At 39.1% G+C, this 19,426-nt stretch overlaps 1 pseudogene; it reads right to left on the bottom strand.

Moving 5' to 3' along the window:
• LOC149141501 (pyrophosphate-energized vacuolar membrane proton pump 1 pseudogene) overlaps positions 1-19,181 on the bottom strand; it is a 45,058-nt pseudogene extending 25,877 nt beyond the window's left edge.
• Between the last annotated feature and the right edge of the window lie 245 nt (positions 19,182-19,426).

The following is a 19,426-nucleotide window of genomic DNA, read 5'->3' as shown; positions in this document are numbered from 1 at the left end:
GAGTATTACTAGAGCACAATCCTTGCTAAGATGGAGTGTTGATTTGGGGTAGCATCGTATGTGATCTGGACATGAAAATTGGTGGAGAGGCTAAAGCACATGAGATATCTAAGACCCATAAATGGTTTGGGAAGATTCTACTTGTTTAAGGAGATATTAAAATAATTAATATTTTTAATGGAGTTCCTAAGTCTAAACTTAGGAAAAATAAAATATTAATGGGTATTAATATAAAACTGGGTTAGAAGGTTCTAAATGACATGGATCAAGCCAAATCTAATCTTAGCCGTTGATTAGAGATGTAATCTCGACTGTTGAAGGACAAACGGGGAAAGTATAAGAGGAGGCTTGAGGGTCAGTTGGAGAATACACTGGAGTGACCAGTGATTCGATTTTCTAGAGCGGGGTTTGCTAAGAGAAATCGAATCAGTGATTAGTTTGTAGCGAGGGGCAGTGATTATGAGGTAGAGAGGTAGAGATAGTGCCGAAAGACCAGCGTAGAGGCAGAGAGGCAGACGTTGAGCCAGAGGGAGCCACGCAGAGGCAGAAGAGACTGCGCAGAGGCCAGAAGGGCCTACATCATCCACGTAGAGGCTACAGGAGTGACGCAGAGGGCCATAGAGGCTACGGAGAGCCTCAAAGGGTTGACACGGAGGGTTTCGCGCTGACATAGAGGCCAGGACGGCTGACGCTGAGCTTCAGATTGCGTTGGAGAGGGTTTCGTGGGGCAGACTTTCTGAATATCTGCTTCCAAATAGAGAGGTATTACAACCAAATTATTTTTCTCTATCGGGTGAGCCAGTTTGGCACCCAATTGTACTCATAAATACTGCATAATAATATAAACCTCAGAATTTTTGCACCAGTTTTCCCTCATTGGGTTTTTCCGGGGATGATTTTCCAAAAATAACGGTGTCACTTATGTATTTGTCTATTTCTTTCAGTTGTTGATTTGTAGATGGTAAAGACTGTATTGTGTTTATTTCAGTGTTTACATGAGTAAATAACTTATTAGTAATTAAATAAGTAGGTGAAATAAACCATATAACACAGATAAAATTTCTAATTGTAATACTTAGATATTTCAACATGGTATTAGGGCGTTGCAGATCACAGGAGAGTTGAAGGCACCAGTTGAATCAGAGCATTTGTAGCGAAAACAACTGTCTCGAGTGACAAAAGTTGTTCCTACCAGAAAGCAGAAGAGAAGGGTTGATGCAAAGGGACTGCGTCATCAGTTCGAGCCAAAGAGAGGTCAACACAGAGGCTAAGGAGGGCAGAAAAGACTTACTAAGAGCCACACAGAGACCAGGAGGGTTGACATAGTTGGATAGTGGAGAAATTAAGCCAATGTCGGGATTGCGCAGAGCTTAGAGGCTCAGTCCTTCAGTTGCTGGGAGTGAAGTTGGTGGGGTGTTGTTACTGCCGAGACAGAACAATATCTAGTGGGGTAAAACCAAGGTAGAGGGAGTCGCTACCTAGGCAAATTTATACCCAATAAATCAAGATCAGTGTTGCAGGTGCATAGGAGATCAAATAGGTGCGACTCGATGGCTGGCAGGTTGGTTTCCAGGAGGGAATTGAGACTCAGAGGGAGTCTAGAAGATAGCTTCCATGAGGGAAGTAGCGACTCAGAAGGAGTTGAAGAGAGAACTTCCAGAGGGAAGTAGAGACTCAAAGGAGTCGAAAGGAAGAGAAGAGAGATGGCCATGAATGAAATGAGGGATCAGGACAGGTTGGACGGGGCATCCAACTTTGTTGTTTGGAAGGCCAGGATCTTGTCCATTCTAGATAGACATTACATCAAGGCCTTTGCCTTGAGAACTGTGGTTATCCCAGTTGACCCAACTGACAATGAAAAGTATGACGATGCGATGGCCAAGGCGAAATGCATAATCATTGATGGGGTCAAGGATCATGTGGTACAACATAATGTTGAGAAGGAGATGACAAAGGAAATGTGGGACACCTTGAAGACATTGTGTCAGCATACTTCCTGCAGAGGAAGATGCTACTAGAGAATCAGCTGCGGTCATACCAGATGCAAAAGGGGGAGCAGATAAATCACTTCCTCGACAGATTGAATAAGATCCAGGACCAACTAACTTCCATAGGGGCCACGCCGGATCAGGATTTGATGGTGAGGACTGCCCTAAACGTAGTCTTTGAGGAGTGGGAGACATTCGTCTAGAGCATTCTGGGCAAATTGAATCTTCTAGATTGGGAAGAATTGTGGGAAGCTCTGTACCAAGAAGAGATTATACGGCTGACCAAGATGGGAAATAGTAGCAAAGGAGTCTGGGTCAAGAAATAGGAGGAAGAGGATGCAACTCTAGCATCTGTGGGGAAGCGGGAGAAGAGGAAGAAAAATGACCTCTCCAAGACAAAGTGATTCAATTGTGGGGAACTGGGGCATTATGCGAACTAGTGTCCGAGGAAGAAGAATAAGGGAGAGGCGTTTGGATCCAAGGCAATGCCAGCGAATGTGAAAAAATTAGGTAGAGGAGGATGACGATTTTGCCATGAGTGCTCATGTACCTCTAGAGAAGAGGTGGGGTGACATCGAGATGTAGTCAGGAGGACTACAGGAGATGAGGGGAAAGATCCTTGAGGTACCCAAACTTTTGGATCATATCTGGCTACGGGAGCCCCGAAGTGACAGTAGCAAGATGATGGATGTCGGTAGAAGAAGATGCGGATGGAGAAGCAGAGAGTGCTAGAGTGTAGTAGTCCCTAGTAGCGCAAAGAGGGTTGTAGCAGTGCGAGAGGCACATAGGAGGTTGCAATAATGCAGGAAGGCACAAAGGTGTTTGCAACGGTGCGAGAGGCACAAAGTTTGTTGCAGAAGCGTAGAGAGAGCAGAGGGAGCACAATATAGTGAATGAGAGAGATTCAAAATTGAGTGTTTCTAGCCGGAAAAGGATGTTAGTAGTTGGCTGGATCAGTTACTTACTTATCAGTAATTGAGTTACAATGCAGTAGCACAATGTAGCATGATGAGAGGAGGGTTCAGTGTAGATGCAGTGTTGGAAGAAAGGACCAACAACAACATGGATGTAGAGGGAGCTGCAGTACAGATGTAGAAGTGGTAGTGGCAGAGCCATGGGCAACAATACATGCTGCAACAATGCATAAGATGTTGGGGAGGGAGGCCTAGCATCAACACAGGTATCGGTGCCGTATAATCAAAGTGATGCTCAGTGTGGAGTATTACTAGAGCACAATCCTCGCTAAGAGGGAGTGTTGATTTGGGGTAGCATCGTATGTGCTCTAGCCATGAAAATTGGTGGAGAGGCTAAAGAACATGAGATCTCCAAGACCCAGAAATGGTTTGGGCAGCTTCTACCTTTTTAAGGAGATATTAAAATAATTAATATTTTTAATGGAGTTCCTCTAAAGTTAGGAAAAAAAAATATTAATGCGTATTAATCTGGGTTAGAAGGTTCTAAATGACGTGGATCAAGCCAAATATAATCTTAGCCATTGATTAGAGATGTAATCTCGGCTTTTGAAGGACCAACAAGAAAAGTATAAGAGGAGGCTTGAGGGTCAGTTGGAGAATACACTAGAGTGATCAGTGATTTGATTTTCTAGAGAGAGGTTTGCTAAGAGAAATCGAATTTGTGATCATTTTGCAGCGAGGGGCAGTGAGTATGAGGTAGAGAGGCAAAGATAGTGTAGGAAGACTAGTGCAGAGGTAGAGAGGCAGACACTGAGCTAGAGGGAGCCACGCAGAGGCAGAAGAAACTATGCAGAAGCCAGAAGGGCCTACGTCATCCATGCAGAGGATGCAGGAGTGATATAGAGGGCCATATTAGTTGCGCAGAGCCTCAGAGGGCTGACGCAAAGGGTTTTGGGCTGACACAGAGGCTAGGAGGGCTGATGCTGAGCTTCATATTGTGCTGGAGAGGGTTTTGTGAGTTAGAATTTCCGAATATATGCTTCTGAATAGAGAGGTATCATTGTTGGATTATTTTTCTCTGTCGGGTGAGCTGTTTTGGCACCCAATTGTACTCAGAAAGACTACATAATAATATAACCCTCAGAATTGCTGCACCGGTTTTCCCGCATTGGGTTTTTCCGGGGACGATTGTCCAAAAATAACGATGTCACTTGTGTGTTTGTCTATTTCTTTTATCTATTGATCTGTATATGGTTGAGACTGTATTATGTTTATTTCAGTGTTTACATGATTAAATAACTTTTCAGTAATTAAACAAGTAGGCGAGATAAACCAAAGAATATATATATATATAATTTCTAACAAGTAATGCTTAGAAATTTCAACAATATCTTCTTGGCTGTTGAAGCTCATTGCCAAGAAGCGATCCATCCAAGTTGAATATTCATTCTTGCAGGAGGCTTGTTTTTGAAGCATCTGTTTGAATAATGAGTGTGTTGACCACAATGCTTACACATGTGAAGCTCAAAACAATGATCTTTCACATGGCCAACTCGGTCACAATGTTGGCATTTCACAATCTGTTGTGAATGTGGAGCAAGAACAAGTGAATATGAACCGTCTTGAAGGAATCCAACACTTTGAAACTGAATGGGCTTTGAGTAATCTGGGATATTAAAGGACACCTCCTTGTCATATCCAAGAAAAATTTTGTTCCTATTGTTGACAAGATCTTCCCAAGGTTTGATGATGGGCTTGGGAAGTGGAACTTGAACTTTTGCATGTTTATGCAAAACTGGTTTTTCAATGACTTGATTAGTTTTTGGCAATTGATGGGATTTTGTCTCAATATCAAAGAGATGATTATTCAGAACAAAAACAAGTTCATAATGATGCTTATGATGTTGTAGCTCCTCTCGCTGTAAACTGTGGCTCAAGCTACAAAAATAAATTGTTTTCTTTTGCATATTGTGGACAGGTTTAAATTTGAGAGAGGGAGCCTTTGCTGATTTGGATTGTGTTTTCAACAGTAGACATGATTAAAGTTCTCAATAACTCTAATAAATTTTTAATTTTAGCCATTTAAAAAGAACTATCTACTGATAATGGCAATAGTTCCAAAGAACTTTCTGTTATTGTAATTATCTCAACAACATAAAATATGTCTTTACCATACTTGTATAACAACCAACAAACCAATCCAATGAATAAACCCTTAAGCAAGCACACACTTCAAAGATTAATGTGCATACCATATAATAAGGAAAATTTAAACCAATTCAACACTGTGATGTTTTAAAGCAAGGCACGCATACCAAGACTTAAATCAATGGACTACAACACATTTATGCAACCAACAGAGAGATGTAAACTCAATGCATATGACATAGTTTTGACTAGAGATAAGATAGCTCAAAGCACACACCATTACAAGATCACCTCATCACAGAGAAACATCGCAACACCAATTCAATGTATTCATCTCACAACTCACTTCATCCAAAGCAGAGATTCAAATTACATTCAATTGCAAGACTCCAATCAGTGCAGAATAGATATGCTTTAATGCATATATTCAAGAGATTATTCAACGATGGAGCTTGGTAAGGCAGAAGTGTATGCATATAAACCAAATACATTCCATCCCATGAAGCATATAACTCATTATCCATATATACCAGAGATTCAACGAACAAGTCTTTTAACTCTCTACACAGAGGATTATATATATTTAATAATGCACCCGAAATAAACCAATGCACATAACTCTGGACAGAATAAAGTTATGGTGTTAATAATTTTCTAAATGCTTTTATAATTCTATAATGTTTTAATCCTTTCAAACTGGAGGTAGATTATGAGCATGCTTTCTCACTATAATCAGGTCATTTGTCAATCTGTGATGTCACTACAATTGATTCATGGATTTACCCTTAGCGGATTAGGTGTCTAACATAAACCATCCATCTTTAAAGCTCCTCAAGTACCATAGTCTTTGGCATGAGAAATGGTGTATGGAGCCATTAAATCGGACCTCCCTCTAGTAGAGATTTGTTCATGTAAATTTTACTTCTAGTGGTGAAATACATGGTTTAATTTTTGGTTGTTTCTTATTTCTAAACTCTATTTTTTTTTTTTTTTACTTTGCACCGCCAATCTTCGTGTCCCCTTTTCTTCTCCTTATTTGCTGAAGCCTAAATTGTTAGCTGATATATGTTATATTCTTTGTACGAATATGCCCGCATGTTGTATGTTGCACTGGGCGTAGTTGGAGGGTCATTGGGCCTGGAGGTAAGGGAGGGTTCCCACCTATTCAAGGGGGTTGCAAGGGAGTTTTTGCATTTTCTTTTGGATATTTTCAACACACAATTTTCACTTTTTAATGGTTTTTGTGGCACATGGTTTTGTAGTTTTAGTTAAGGAACTACATTTGTATTATGATCTAGCGTAAATTGTTTGGTGATTTATGTATATATATATATATATATATATAGATTAAAGATTATAGACTGAAAATTCTTGTTGGCTTTTATGGTTTAGATCTTTAGGGTAAAATTTCTGTGTGAATGTGTGTGTTATCATATCTTTTGTATTTGGTTAAGAATATGTTTGCAACAACTAATTGCACATGGTTAAAATCTACATTTGGTATTATAGCAGTTTTGGCTTCGAGGGGATGCTTTTATGGCTAAAGGGTTTTGCTCGATCCTGTGGCAGACCCTGTTATAGTGGGGGATCCACAAAATTGATTCTTGTGGTGAAAGGAAATTCCAAGTAGTTCAAAGATAAAGATCAATAAATTCAATGGTTAAAGTTTTGAGCTATGGAAGCTCAAAATGGAATATTAGTTGGTGGAGAAAGATCAGTGGATCACTATGGATCTGGGTATTGCACCAATGAGGATGCATATAGAAGACCGGACTAAGTTGGATCGAAAGGAAAAGAGCACAATATGGTTGTGTCTCTCAAATTCAGAAATATTGACTGTTTCAGAAGAATCTATAATGAAGGCATTGTGCAACAAATTAGGGACTTTGTATTATTCTAAGTCCCTGGTGAGAAAATTGTTCCTATGTAAAAAAGTGTATAACCTAAGGATGAAGGATGGAGACTCAGTGGCAGAGCATCTAAACACATTCAAAACTATGATAAGTTAGTTATTATTTGTTGATGTTAAGATTTAAGATGAAGATGGGTGTATCAATTTGTTGTGTTCTTTACTAGACTCATGGGATAGTTTAGTTGTTTCCATAGGTAGTAATGCAACTCCTTTAAGTTTTGACAATATAGTGTCATCCTTGTTATCAAAGGAGATAAGACAGAAAAACATGGAAAGTCATAATGCAAATACCTTGTTTGTAAAATGATGCTCCCAAAATAGCAATAAAAATAAGTCCTCAAGTGGTATATCAAAATCAAAGGAAGATTTGAATCCTCAGAAAAAATTATAAAGGTATGTTGAAGATGTAGAAAATAAGGAGATTACAAGAAAGACTGTAGATCCAAAATTGTAGGGAAAGGGACTAGATTTGATTATGCTACTTCTACAAAAGTAAACACCTCGTCAGAAAAAGGAGGGGATGTGTACTTGGCTTCTACAAGTACACATGTAGATCATGAGGTATGGATGGTAACCTCAAGGGAATCCTTCCATATGATTCATCATAGAGGGTGGTTTTATGAGTATGAAAGATATGATGGTGGTGACGTTTTTCTAGGAGATGACTCGATGACCAAAATAATAGGATGAGGAAAAGTGAAATTGAAGCTCATGAGTGGAATGACTAAAATATTCCCTGGTGTTCTATACATCCTTGGCCAGAACTCTAACTTTTGTAACAAAGATAAGTGATGTAGGTGTAAAAATAGTGTTTGAAAAGGCTACTTGAAAGATGGTTCAATGATAAATGGTATTGTTGAGGGGAGTTTGGATTGGATCTCTGTATACGATGCTGAAAAACACTATTAGTGGGGTGCAACAATTCCATTATTCCTGAGAGTGGAGATGAAAAAATAAATACTCATACGATATCTAAAGAAGAAAATATGATATGGGATCAAAGACTAAGACATATTAGAGAGAAGGGCCTTCGAGTACTACATTGTAATGGTGTGGTAGATGGTATGTCTAATTTATCTTTGGATTTTGATTTTCGTGAATATTTTCTATATGGAAAGAAAAATCAAGTAATATTCTCCTCTAGTGTGCAAGGGGAGAGGGAATATTATAGTTGGTGCATAGTGATGTTTTTGGACTTTTGTTAGTTCGATCATTTGGAAAATTTGTGTACTATTTCTCATTTATATATGACTTCTCAAGGAATACATGGATTTATTTCTTCAGGAAGAAACATGAAGTCTTTGACAAATTCAAACGGTTTGAGGCTCTTGTGGAAAAATAGACAGAGAAGAAAATGAAGGTGTTAAGGTAGATAATGGTGGAAAATTACGCAAGTATGAATTCGAATAATTATTTAAGAAGTGTAGTATAGCAAAGTAGAAGACTACTCCATACACACCTTAAGAGAGTTGAAACGTGTATATTTATTGGATAAAAATACGGTCTTAAAGGTTATAAGCTTTGGAATCCAAAAAATAAGAAGGTTGTGTATCATGAAGATGTAGTATTTAGAGAAATCAAAGATGTTGTGAAACAGGAAGTCCTATTAAGGGAGAGAGAACTAAAGAAGACAAAGTTTAAATTGAAGGATGGTGAATTAGACTCTACAAGAGAATATGAATAAGAAGAAGAAGCCCACATACTCTGGTATTAAGGAGAATAGTTCGAGAAAAAGGTATACTCCACATGATTTCTGTTCAATTCTTGCTTTATTTATTAAATGATGATCCTAGAACTATTAGGGAGGTAGTGAATTCAAAGGATGGATAACCCTAGAAAAAGGCCATGGTTGAAGAAATGGAATGATTATGCAAAAATGAGGCTTGGTACTTAGTGGAGTTTACAGCTAGAAGAAAGCCCATTGGTAACAAATGTGTGTTTAAGAACAGGTTGAATAAAAAAGGCAAAGCAGAGAAATGTAAAACTCGATTAGTAGCAAAAGGTTATTCACAAGTAAAGGGAATTGACTTTGGTGAGATCTTTTCTCATGTTGCTAGGTTAACTTCTATTAAATTTATTTTATCTGTTGCTTCTATTTTTGATTTTGAAGTAGAACATATGGATGTGAAGACAACATTCCTAAATCGGGAATTGGAAGAAGAAATCTACATGAAGCAACTAGAAGGCTTTATGGTGAAGGGAAAAAAAGAGATGACATGCATGCTATAATAGTTCCTATATGGGTTAAAGCAATCATCTAGTATGTGGTATGAAAATTTTGATACTTATATATTGGGACTTGGCTTCACAAGGAGCAAAGTGAATCACCGTGTGTATTTAAAATTATTTGGTGATTATCTTGTTTATTATGTCTTACATGTGGATGATATGTTGATTGGAAATGAAAGGGAAATCATCGAAGAAGTGTAAACTCATTTTTCCTCTAAATTTGACATGAAGGATCTTGGTGTTGCAAATTTTATTTTGGGAATGGAAATTAAAAGTGATCAGGGAAATATGAAAATTTGGTTAAATTAGAAGAAATATGTTGAGACAATATTGTAGAGGTTTAATATGCAAAATGTGAACTGGTAAATGTCATTATTTTTGTAGGTGTTGTTAGGGTCCTATAATATAGGAATCCTAGTCACTTTTATCTTACTATTTCATTTGAGGTCATTTTTGTAAATATTAGTCTTGGTTTCATGAGTGTCATGGTCTAAAGGGGTTTTTTGTACAAAGAGGCCAAATTTGTCAAAGTGTCATTGTAAATATGTTGAGTCAAAAAAGAGTCTTTTTGCCATAATTCGAACTATAAGGTCACAAGGAGTCATGATTTGAATTGGCAATCATGAGGGGTCATTTGTCATTATAGAGGAGTCTAGGGCTCATATCATCAAACCTTGAGTATCATAAGTGGGTCACCTAAGTTTAGAGGTTAAGTCTACATCAAAGCAATCATGAGATGGATTAGGCACAAATTTGGAGGTTGTGGTGAGTTAGTTTGAATGTCATTTCAATGACAAGTTATGATTTCAGTGGGAAGATAATGGTTAAAAGGACAATCCTTTCCTTTTCCCCAGGCGCTGTGTTTTCCAGGAGGTGTTGCGCATTCATAATTTCCATTCCCAATCACAATTATCATCATCATTTCCGCTCTAGGCCATTTTGCAAGATTATTTGAACTTTCCTCTTCATTCCACATCACTCATGCCTTCTCCATTTCTTTCGGAAGCTGTGGTATGCTTGTTTTGATTTGCTGCTAAAGGGAGGTAGGGGCGCTGCGAATCCACACAACGCTGCAATTCTCGCATACCGGTGGTTAATTCTCCTTCACAGGTGCAAATCCAAGTTTATCCTTGTCCCTTAATGTTGAATGAATCCTCAATTGCATGTATGAACCAACAAAAAATCATAGAAATCCTGCAAGAGAAAAAACTCATCTTCGCTGCGTTTTTGGGTGTGGAAATGAATGTTTGGTATTTTTGATGAAGAAAGGTTTGAAAGGGGTCTCCAACATGGTTAGCATTATGTCAACATCATGAAAAGGATGTGCATCTTATTCAAAGACATTATTGTTGATTGTAACCTATAGAGGACATGTGGTGTTGCATTTTTTATGAAAGTGAAATTTAGAGAGTTGGGGGCTTTGTAACATAGTTACTGATAAAACGAGAAAATTACCTAGTACCTGTTTTTTTGAGGTAGCAAAAAATCACTCGATTTTGAAAAGTGGTGATTCAGAATACACTTTTTTTTTGGAGCATATTTTTGGCACTTTAAATTTTCTTGTGTATCAAGTATGAACATTTTTTTTAAATGTTAGTGATTTTCATGCTAATTTTGAAAGCGTTGATGCAACATCAACACATTTTTTTAGATCACTTATTTTTGACACTAAATTTTTTTATGTATCAAGTATGAACAATTTTTTTTTTGTTAGTGATTTTCGTGTTGATTTTAAAAAGTGTTGATGCAACATCAACCCTTTTTGTTTAGAGGGATTATTTTTTAAACTTTAAATTTTCTAATGTATTGAGCGTGGATATTTTTTTTAAATGTTGGTCATTTTCATGTTGGTAAAAAAAAATGACAAAAAAAAATCAAATATAAAAAATATATAAAAAAGAAGAAAAAAACCATAAAAATGTAAAAAAATAAAAAAAAATTAACTTTAAAAAAATAAAAATAAAAATAAAAACAAAAATAAAAACAAAAATAAAATAAAAAAGGAAAATAATTCAAAAAACATATAATTTTTCGACGGGGTCTTGGATAGATGATGATTGGGTGCTTTGTTAGGGCACTCGTTGATGTGAAGACACCAGTTCAATTACCCGCCCCGATCAGGGTGATATATTGGACATGTTAAAGATGTAGCCCCACCAAGCTTACCGAAAAGAAAAAAGAAAAAAAACGAACAAACAAATCATAATGTAAGGCCGGGGGGGGGGGGGGGATTCCAAAACAATTTTTTTCAAAGTTAAAAAAATTAAAGTAATTACCAACAAAATTAAAATAAATTTAAAAAACGAAAAAAAAAAAACTCAAAATAATAAAATAAATAAATTTGAAAAATGAAAAATAAAGAAAAAAATTTCCGGGGAGGGAGTTGCAACTCCCTCCCTGCCCACCCCGTGGCCTAACAAGTCCGGGGTGGCCAAGGGCAGATACCGACCCGTTGGCCCGCGATATATATATATATATATATATATAATTTGAGGGTTTTTAATTTTAATTTATTAATTTTTTTTTAATGTTTTGTTTTATTTTTGTAACTTTTTAAATTTTTTGTTTTTTTTTTTTTGGTTTTTTATTTTTTTAACTTAAAAAAATTGTTTTCTGATTTTTTTTTGGGTTAATTTTTAACTTTTTTTTTTCTTTATTAAATTATGTGTATTTTTGAAATATTTTCCCTTATTTATTTATTTATTTATATATATATATTTTTGTTTTATATTTTGTTTAAATTTTTAAATTTTACAAGTTAATTTTTTTTTTTGTCATGTGTTTTATGTTTTTTTTTTTTGTAAATAAGATAATATATTGCTTGGTAAACTGACAGATTACAAAAAGGGTTGTGTGGGAAGGAACTCGACACAAGACCCAACCGAAGAGCTAGTGCTGGTCATAGAAAAGGCTATATTTACAGTACTACCCAGACAAAAGAGGGAACATAGTACAAAAGTGGAGCCGAGAGGTGCTCTCATTACAACATTTTCAAAATTGAGACAATAGAAGCTGAGAAAGGAGAAGAGCGCCTTATGGCGGCCGACCATGTAGATAATGATGACCTCCGCGATAGACAACCTTTCGCGGAGGCAAAATAACATACACAAGGGAAGAATAATAGGGAAGGAAACTGACTGCATCACTCCTGGTTGGTGGTGACCCGATCCTCATCCAGATGAATGGGAGTCTCCTGAGAGCTTCCCTCCTGCTGCGTGGTGATGACCCGATGACTCGTGGATGCCCCATGATCCTTTTTATTGATACTAGAGGATCCTTTAGTGGTTGAATGTACCTTCGTCGTCGACTTCTTCTTTATGACAGTGTAATTAAGAGCGTCACTGTTACAGGGAAAAGTGTCTATGCAGAACTGCTAATCCCACTAAGGTGTGGTAGCTACCTTAGAAACAAACAAAGTAAAACTACTTTCGTTTTCCTTTATGAAAGATAGATGAGAGAAGAATAAAGGAGACCAACCTCTGTCTTGCGCTTGGCTCCTAGTTCGATTCCTCTCTCTTCTGATAGTCCTTTGCTACTTGCTTCCTTGTACACCCAGCTTCATAGAGTACCTGTAGAATCAAAGTAGCATAACACTATACAAGAACATGGATCTATTATCATAAACAATCTAGGATCAGATGTAAATTGACCATACAAATGCATAAAACATAAACGACACAAGAGTATGGAGGAAAACTTGAATAGCTTTATTGATAATCAAGAAAGAGCCAAGAGAGTTACAACCAGTTGTTCTGACCCAGCATCATCCTCTCAGCAAGTAAGCCCTTCTTCACCTCATGCAAAGTTTAGATCACCCAACACTATGATGTTGCCTCAAGAAACCAACAACAATTCCTTACAAGATGCAAAATTCCAGCCTCCTGGATCTCTGAGATGAGGGATCCATATATAGATCTCTGTAAGGAGATGAGTCAGCTTGTGATTTGATTAGTGTCTTCCCTCTGATAGTTCTTGCTTCCACTTGGAGATTGATGATCTCTTACTCATCCTTGGTCGAGTTCAGAGAGGCAAGTGTCACAGGAGAAGTTTCTGGAAGATTCCATGCCTCTCCACCTCGCGGAATGACACTGCCATTTGTCACTTCTCACCCATCGCACCCCATAGAAGGGCTTTTTGAAATGCAACGCACCCACAGAGTGTACTTAGGTGAGATGCAATGCACTTTGTCTATGGAACAGGTGAAATGATGCTGTTTTGACCAGTTCTGAGCAGTTTTTCAAGGAGAACTTCTATGAGAAGCTGTAATCAGTTGACCTTGTTCCTTTAGGGGTTAGAACAACACTTTTAGGGACTTAGGAGCCCTTGGTTTATGGACATTTATGCTTGGGGTTGCAGTGCCCAAAAATGTCTATAACAGTCCCCACTGATGAATCTGCAATGGTGGATGGCTTCTACATACACTACAAACATTTCGGTGAGCCGGTCAATCTTAGTTTCTAGAGCCTTGGAACGCTCCTCTTGTTCCTGCATAGAAAGCCCCATGATGGACTTCGTTTGCCACCATGTTTCAATGGTACGTGTGTAGAGGTTTTCGCGTGCCCGGGTGAGAGCAGGGTTCGGAATCCAAGTAAATTCCGTGTCGACCTCCTCCATGGTGACCTCTCTACAGAGAATATTTTCTTGGGCCTCTAAGTCTAAAATTCGTAGCTGAGTAGCCAGATTAACCGCTGTCGCGTAGCCGAGAATAGTGCGCCTAGCAGGAGTCTCCACGCAAGTGGTAGGGGCCGAGCCCAGAGACTGCCAGCGGAAGGCAGCGCAACTGCATGCACCTCCCCTACTTGGACCAGGGGTGGAGCCATGCCTCGGGGTCCTTGAGAGAAGCAGATGGACTAGAGAGCAGGGGAAACCAAAGAGAGAGGGGCCAACATAGTAGGTCAAAGCTAGTGAGAGTAATGAGGGGGAGAAGGGGGAGGGGTTAATTTATAAAAGCTAGGAGGAGGAGGGAGACCAGAATGAGGGAGAGGGGGTGGAAGGGGAAGCATGCGAAGATATAAGGAGGAGTAATGGCAGAGCAGAGAGGATGAGACTGAGAGACGACAGTCACACAAGGGAGAGGGGAGGTGGCATCACGGGATCTGGAGATAGACGAGCCAAGGATGAGTCCGTACTCAGGCGCCCTCCACCTGTCCTTCCCATTGAGAAGAGAATCAACCTGGTAATGATGAAAGGTACACGAACAATTATTGTTCAATAGAGTAGTTATATTTTTCATTGATTGATGTGCATTGCTGACGAAGCTCCCCTTCCTCTAGATCCTGCCACGCTCGGGACTCCAAGCGTAGGGTACCAACTATACCATCATTCGCTACCCTCGATACCCTGCTGAAGTTTTTGTTTTTTATGGTTGTTTTTTTTTTCCTTTGATTTGGGTGGCCAGCGTGGAATCTCCTTCAACTATCAGAGGACTGAGGTTTAGGTTGTGTGCTATGGCGATGCCATGTTCCAGGGCATGAAATTCTGCAACATTGTTGGTGGTTGAGCCTAAATTTTCCTCATAAATCCAGATTATCTCACCTTTGGAGTTTCTAAAGAACCCTCCAAAACTTGTTGGTCCCGGTTTCCCTTTATCTGTGTCATCATAATTGAGCTTGAAGGTCCCCTTCTTTGGCGGCCACCACGAGTTATTTTTATTTTCATGCCTGGGGAGGGGAGTGACTTCGCAGACCTTAATATGAAGGAGATCCAGCATTGAGAGAATTATCACTTTGAAGAGGGTGGGAGGGGCTTTGACAACATGAGTGGGTAGAGAGGTCATTGTTTCGTGGAGCGTGCTTTTGATCTTCATGATAACGAATTCTTCCTGGATGGAGAGGCTGCGAAAGATTCTCGCATTGTGTTCCTTCCACAGAGCCTAACAAATCAAACCAGGAATTAAATTCCAAGTGCGGTTAACCAGAGGAGGAGGGGAAAAGACTTTTCTCTAGTTCTCGAAGGTACTTTGGATGGAAGAGGGGTCCTGATCAGAGCTTTTGAAGACCAAAGAAAACCAATTCCATAAATTGGACGCAAAAGGGTAGATATTTAATAGATGATTGGGGGATTCTTCTTCTTGCTGGCAGAGGGGTCATCTCAAGAGGCCAATAAAGCCTTTTTTCCTTAGATTGTCCCACGTTAAAACTTTTCTGTGCATGACTAACCAAAGGAAGATAGAAATTTTTGGCTAGTGCTTCCTATCCCATATTGCATTCCACTTCGAATTTGGTTGGAGTTGGTCGTGCTTTGCTATGTATCTGTAGGCTTAACTTAAGTTGATGTGTCTTACTGAGTTTTTCTCCCATCTAAGTTTATCCTCGGAAAAGTAAAGGAGGATTTGTATTTTTTGTAACTTTGAGGAGAGGTCCAACCAGGTTTGGGGGTTCATATGGGAAGTCCATTCCTCCTGATTAATCCAATTTTTCCATCTGTCATTTTCTTTACTTTTTCTGCAGTTTTCGTTGACTTTGATCTTCCCTCTGTTTTTCATTTCAGCCTTGATATGTTGAAAATTTTCTTGATCAAGTTCCAGCCTTTGTTGCCAGGCATCCTCCTAGAAAAGGGTCTTGTTCTCACTACCTATTTCCTAGAAACTATGTCTTTGAATGATGTCCCTGTTCTCCCAAGCGATTCCAGATGGCTGAACCTTTGATGTTCCCATTGAGCTTGATGATTTGCTCTTGTGTTAAGGAGGGGGTGTACTTTGCTTTCCAGAGGGTACCCCAGGGGGAGGTGGGGTTCGGAATCCATATCTAATGGCTCTTAGGGCCTTTCCCAGGAGGTCTAGGTCTCTAAGACTGAGGCTGCCATCTTTTTTGGGCTTGCATATTTTTTCCCATGCTACAAGAGCCCATTTTTTTGACCTCTGCACCCTTCCATAAGAAGTTCCTCTAAAGGTTTCTAATTTTGTTTGAAATCAATTTTGGGGCTTCCAGAGCCGAGTACAATCAAAGCGGAATGGTCTAAAGGAAAGATTTAACCATGATAAGACAACTAGCCAGATTAAGAGATCTGAAGGTCCAGTTGGCCATTATTTTCTCCAAATTGTTTATCAGGTCCTACCAAGTGGCCCAGGAGAGAGGCCTATCTGTAAGGGAACACCAAGGTAGGTGGAGGGGAGAGTGCTAATAGGAATGGCTAGGAGTCTGGTGATGTTCCTACAAATGGGCAGCAGAGTGTTAAAGAAAAACAACTTGGATTTAAGGGGATTGATGGAGGTGTCTGAAGCAGCAAAGAAGTCCATCAGGATGGACATGAATGAGGCAACCTGTTTGATAGATGGGACCCCCATGAGGAGAGTATCATCCACAAATTTCTGGTGAGTTGTAGGGGGGCAGAGGCATGGGGCTGGAGACCAAAGAGTTTATTGTCATGCAGGGCAACAATGATAGAGCAACTTATTCCTTCTGCCATTATAACAAAGAGGAAGGGAGAGATTGGATACCCTTGCCTGATACTCATAGTAGGATTGAAATGTTGTGAAGGTGATCCATTCACGAGGATGGAGAAGAATGCTCCTGACACCATAGCCATGATCCACTTGATGCTTTCTTTGTGGAAGCCGAATGCAGCCAATACCTGTCTCTTATAGTTCTAGATAATTTTTTCAAAGGCTTTGGACATATCAAGCTGAATCATCATACCAGGTATTTTTTGGGAATTGAGAGAATGAATGAGCTCATGAGAGAGCATGATACTGTCCATGATTTGTCTTCCTTCCACATAGCTAGATTGTTGGTGGGAGATGAGGAGAGGGAGGATGATGTTAATTCAATTGGCAAGAACTTTGGAGGTTTTTTTGTATATGACATTGCCGAGGGCTATGGGCTTGAATTTGTCCAGGGAATCCACAAAGATTCCTTTGGATATCAGAGTCAGAAAGGTGGAGTTAAGGGATTTGAGGACAGAATTCTGAATTTAGGATTCCTCCACCAGGGTATAAACATCCAGCTTTATGATAGGCCAGCAAGCTTTGTAGAAATCAATGGTGAACCCATCCGGCCCTGGATATTTTCCATTGGGAATTCCCATGACCACATCTTCCACTTCCTGGAGGGAGACTTTCCTTAGGAGCATTTTGTTATGGTCCTCCGTGAGGATTTTGGGAATATTCTTGGTGGTCTTTTTGATATTCTGATCCTAATCGTTGCTTGGATCTTTGAGTAGAGAGCTGAAATAATGGTTGAGCTCTGTTTCCAATTCCTCTTGAGAGTGAATGAGATGACCCTCTTGGTTCTTCAGAGTTAGAATTCTATTGTTACTCCTGTTCTGTATCATTGATTTATGGAAAAAAGTCGTGATCCTTTTCCCACATTTCAGCCAATCTATTATGGATTTTTGTTGCCATAACTTTTCTTCTTGAATGGTTCTTTCGTCCCAACTTTGTTGTAGTCATTGTTACTCTTGCTTACTAGTCTCCATTAGCCCTTCTTCAATTATAATTTGTTGAAGAAGTTCTAGTTGGTGTTCCAATTTTTTTTTATCCATAAAAATATTACAAATGTTTCTCTGTTCCATTTTTTGATTTCCTCTTTGATGTGTTTTAACTTTTGTTTGAAAGTATACATTTTGTTTCTAGTTCTGATGGGAGAGTAAGTCCACCATTGTTTCATTTTTTCCATGAAATCCGGGTGATTCAACCAGAAGGCCTCAAATCTAAAAGGCTTATTCTTCAGACTCAAGGAAATTTGAATCTTGAGAGAGATAGGCTAGTGATTAGAGCTTGCTTGTGGAAGGATTCTCACCTCTGTTTCCTAGGAGGTGAGATAAGTTGCCTCAGAAAGAAGGAAGCGGTCTAAATGGGAGGCTATTTAACGGTCTCCTCCTCTTCTGTTATTCCAGGTGAATAAGCCATTGCTAGTGGGAATGTCAATGAGGTTGAGTTTTTCAATGGCGGCGAGGAAATCCTCAGAGTCCTTATCTAACTTCCCGATTCCTCCTTTCTTTTCAAATAAGTTAGTTATCATATTAAAATCACTTGCTATGATTCTGATAGGGTGGTGCAGAGGGTCAAGGAGATTGGATATGATTTGGAGCATTTTGATGCGGTCTGTCATCTTGTGCGGGGCATAGACATTGGTTATACATAAGGTCTTGTTGGTGCCTATGATTCTTTGGATCACTATTAGGGAATGGTGAGTGGCCAGAGAGGAAATAAGATCAAGTTTGGAATTTTTCCAAAAAGTCATCATGCCCCCCGCCGTGCCAGTAGCCATATTAGCCAAGGAGCTGTAAGGCTTGAAGCATGAGTGAAGCAGGAGGGGAGGGTGAGTCGAATCTAGTTTCATTTCTTGAATGAGAAGGATGTCAGGATGATCAGATAGGACTCTGCTTTTTAAGATGCGTTTCTTCTCAGGACTGTTAAATCCCCTAATATTCCAAGAGATGCAATTCATTGACATGGATATGGGTATAGAGCTAGATCCTTTACCTTTCCTTCATTGATTAGCTTGGCTCCCAATTCTTGAAGGAGCTGACTCGTGGTCTTTCGTCCTTGCTTTCTTCTTGAGCCTTTGAGGTTGAGTCCTTCTACTGGAATGTTGGCTAATATGCCTTTTGAAGCTGTACTTTCTTGTGATGGATAATGAGCTTTGAGTTTTAGTTCTTTATGGAAGAGATAAGCTCCTTTGATTTTTTGTAGCTATTGTTCTGATGTGGCATTTATCCCTTTTTGTTTCCATTCCTCTGTGATTGTTGCAAGGTCTAACCCTGCAAAGCTCCCTCTATTGCATTTTCCTCTAGCATGTCCTTTGTTTCTACTAGCTGCATTTCTGTATCCTCTAGTGCCTGTTCCTTTCCTATGTTGGTATTACCTGTATCCCTTTCATCTTGTTCGCTATCTACTGGGTGCATTTCTTCCTCTCTTGCTTCATCTACTATCATTTCGTTAGCGTCTCTTTTCTCTTGGGTACTGTTAAGTACCTTGAACTGATTCTGGCTTGCTTCTTTGAATAAGTTCTTCTTGGGGATAACTTTTTTCCTGTTATTCTTATTCATGGAGATTACTTGGGTGAACCCTTCGCTGTCTTTTTGTTTATTTTCCTTCTCTTGCATTTGAGGGGTTTTATTCATGGGACAGTCTCGGAAAAGACGCCCATGCTCATGATACTTTCTGGATCGGAAGGGAATTTTTTCATAGTTTATACCTTGCATCCAGAGTTTATCCCTGAAGATTAATTTGATTGCTTCTAGCAGGGCACAAGAGACGTCTATATATACGCAGATTCGAGCGTAGGAAACAT

This window comes from Pinus tabuliformis, chromosome X (genome assembly GCF_031772625.1).
Source record: "Pinus tabuliformis cultivar Carrire ecotype Pingquan chromosome X, CPIR1, whole genome shotgun sequence".
NCBI classification, from domain to species: domain Eukaryota; kingdom Viridiplantae; phylum Streptophyta; class Pinopsida; order Pinales; family Pinaceae; genus Pinus; species Pinus tabuliformis.
Note: the sequence above shows the minus strand (reverse complement) of the source record. Positions and strands in the feature narration are given on the sequence as shown.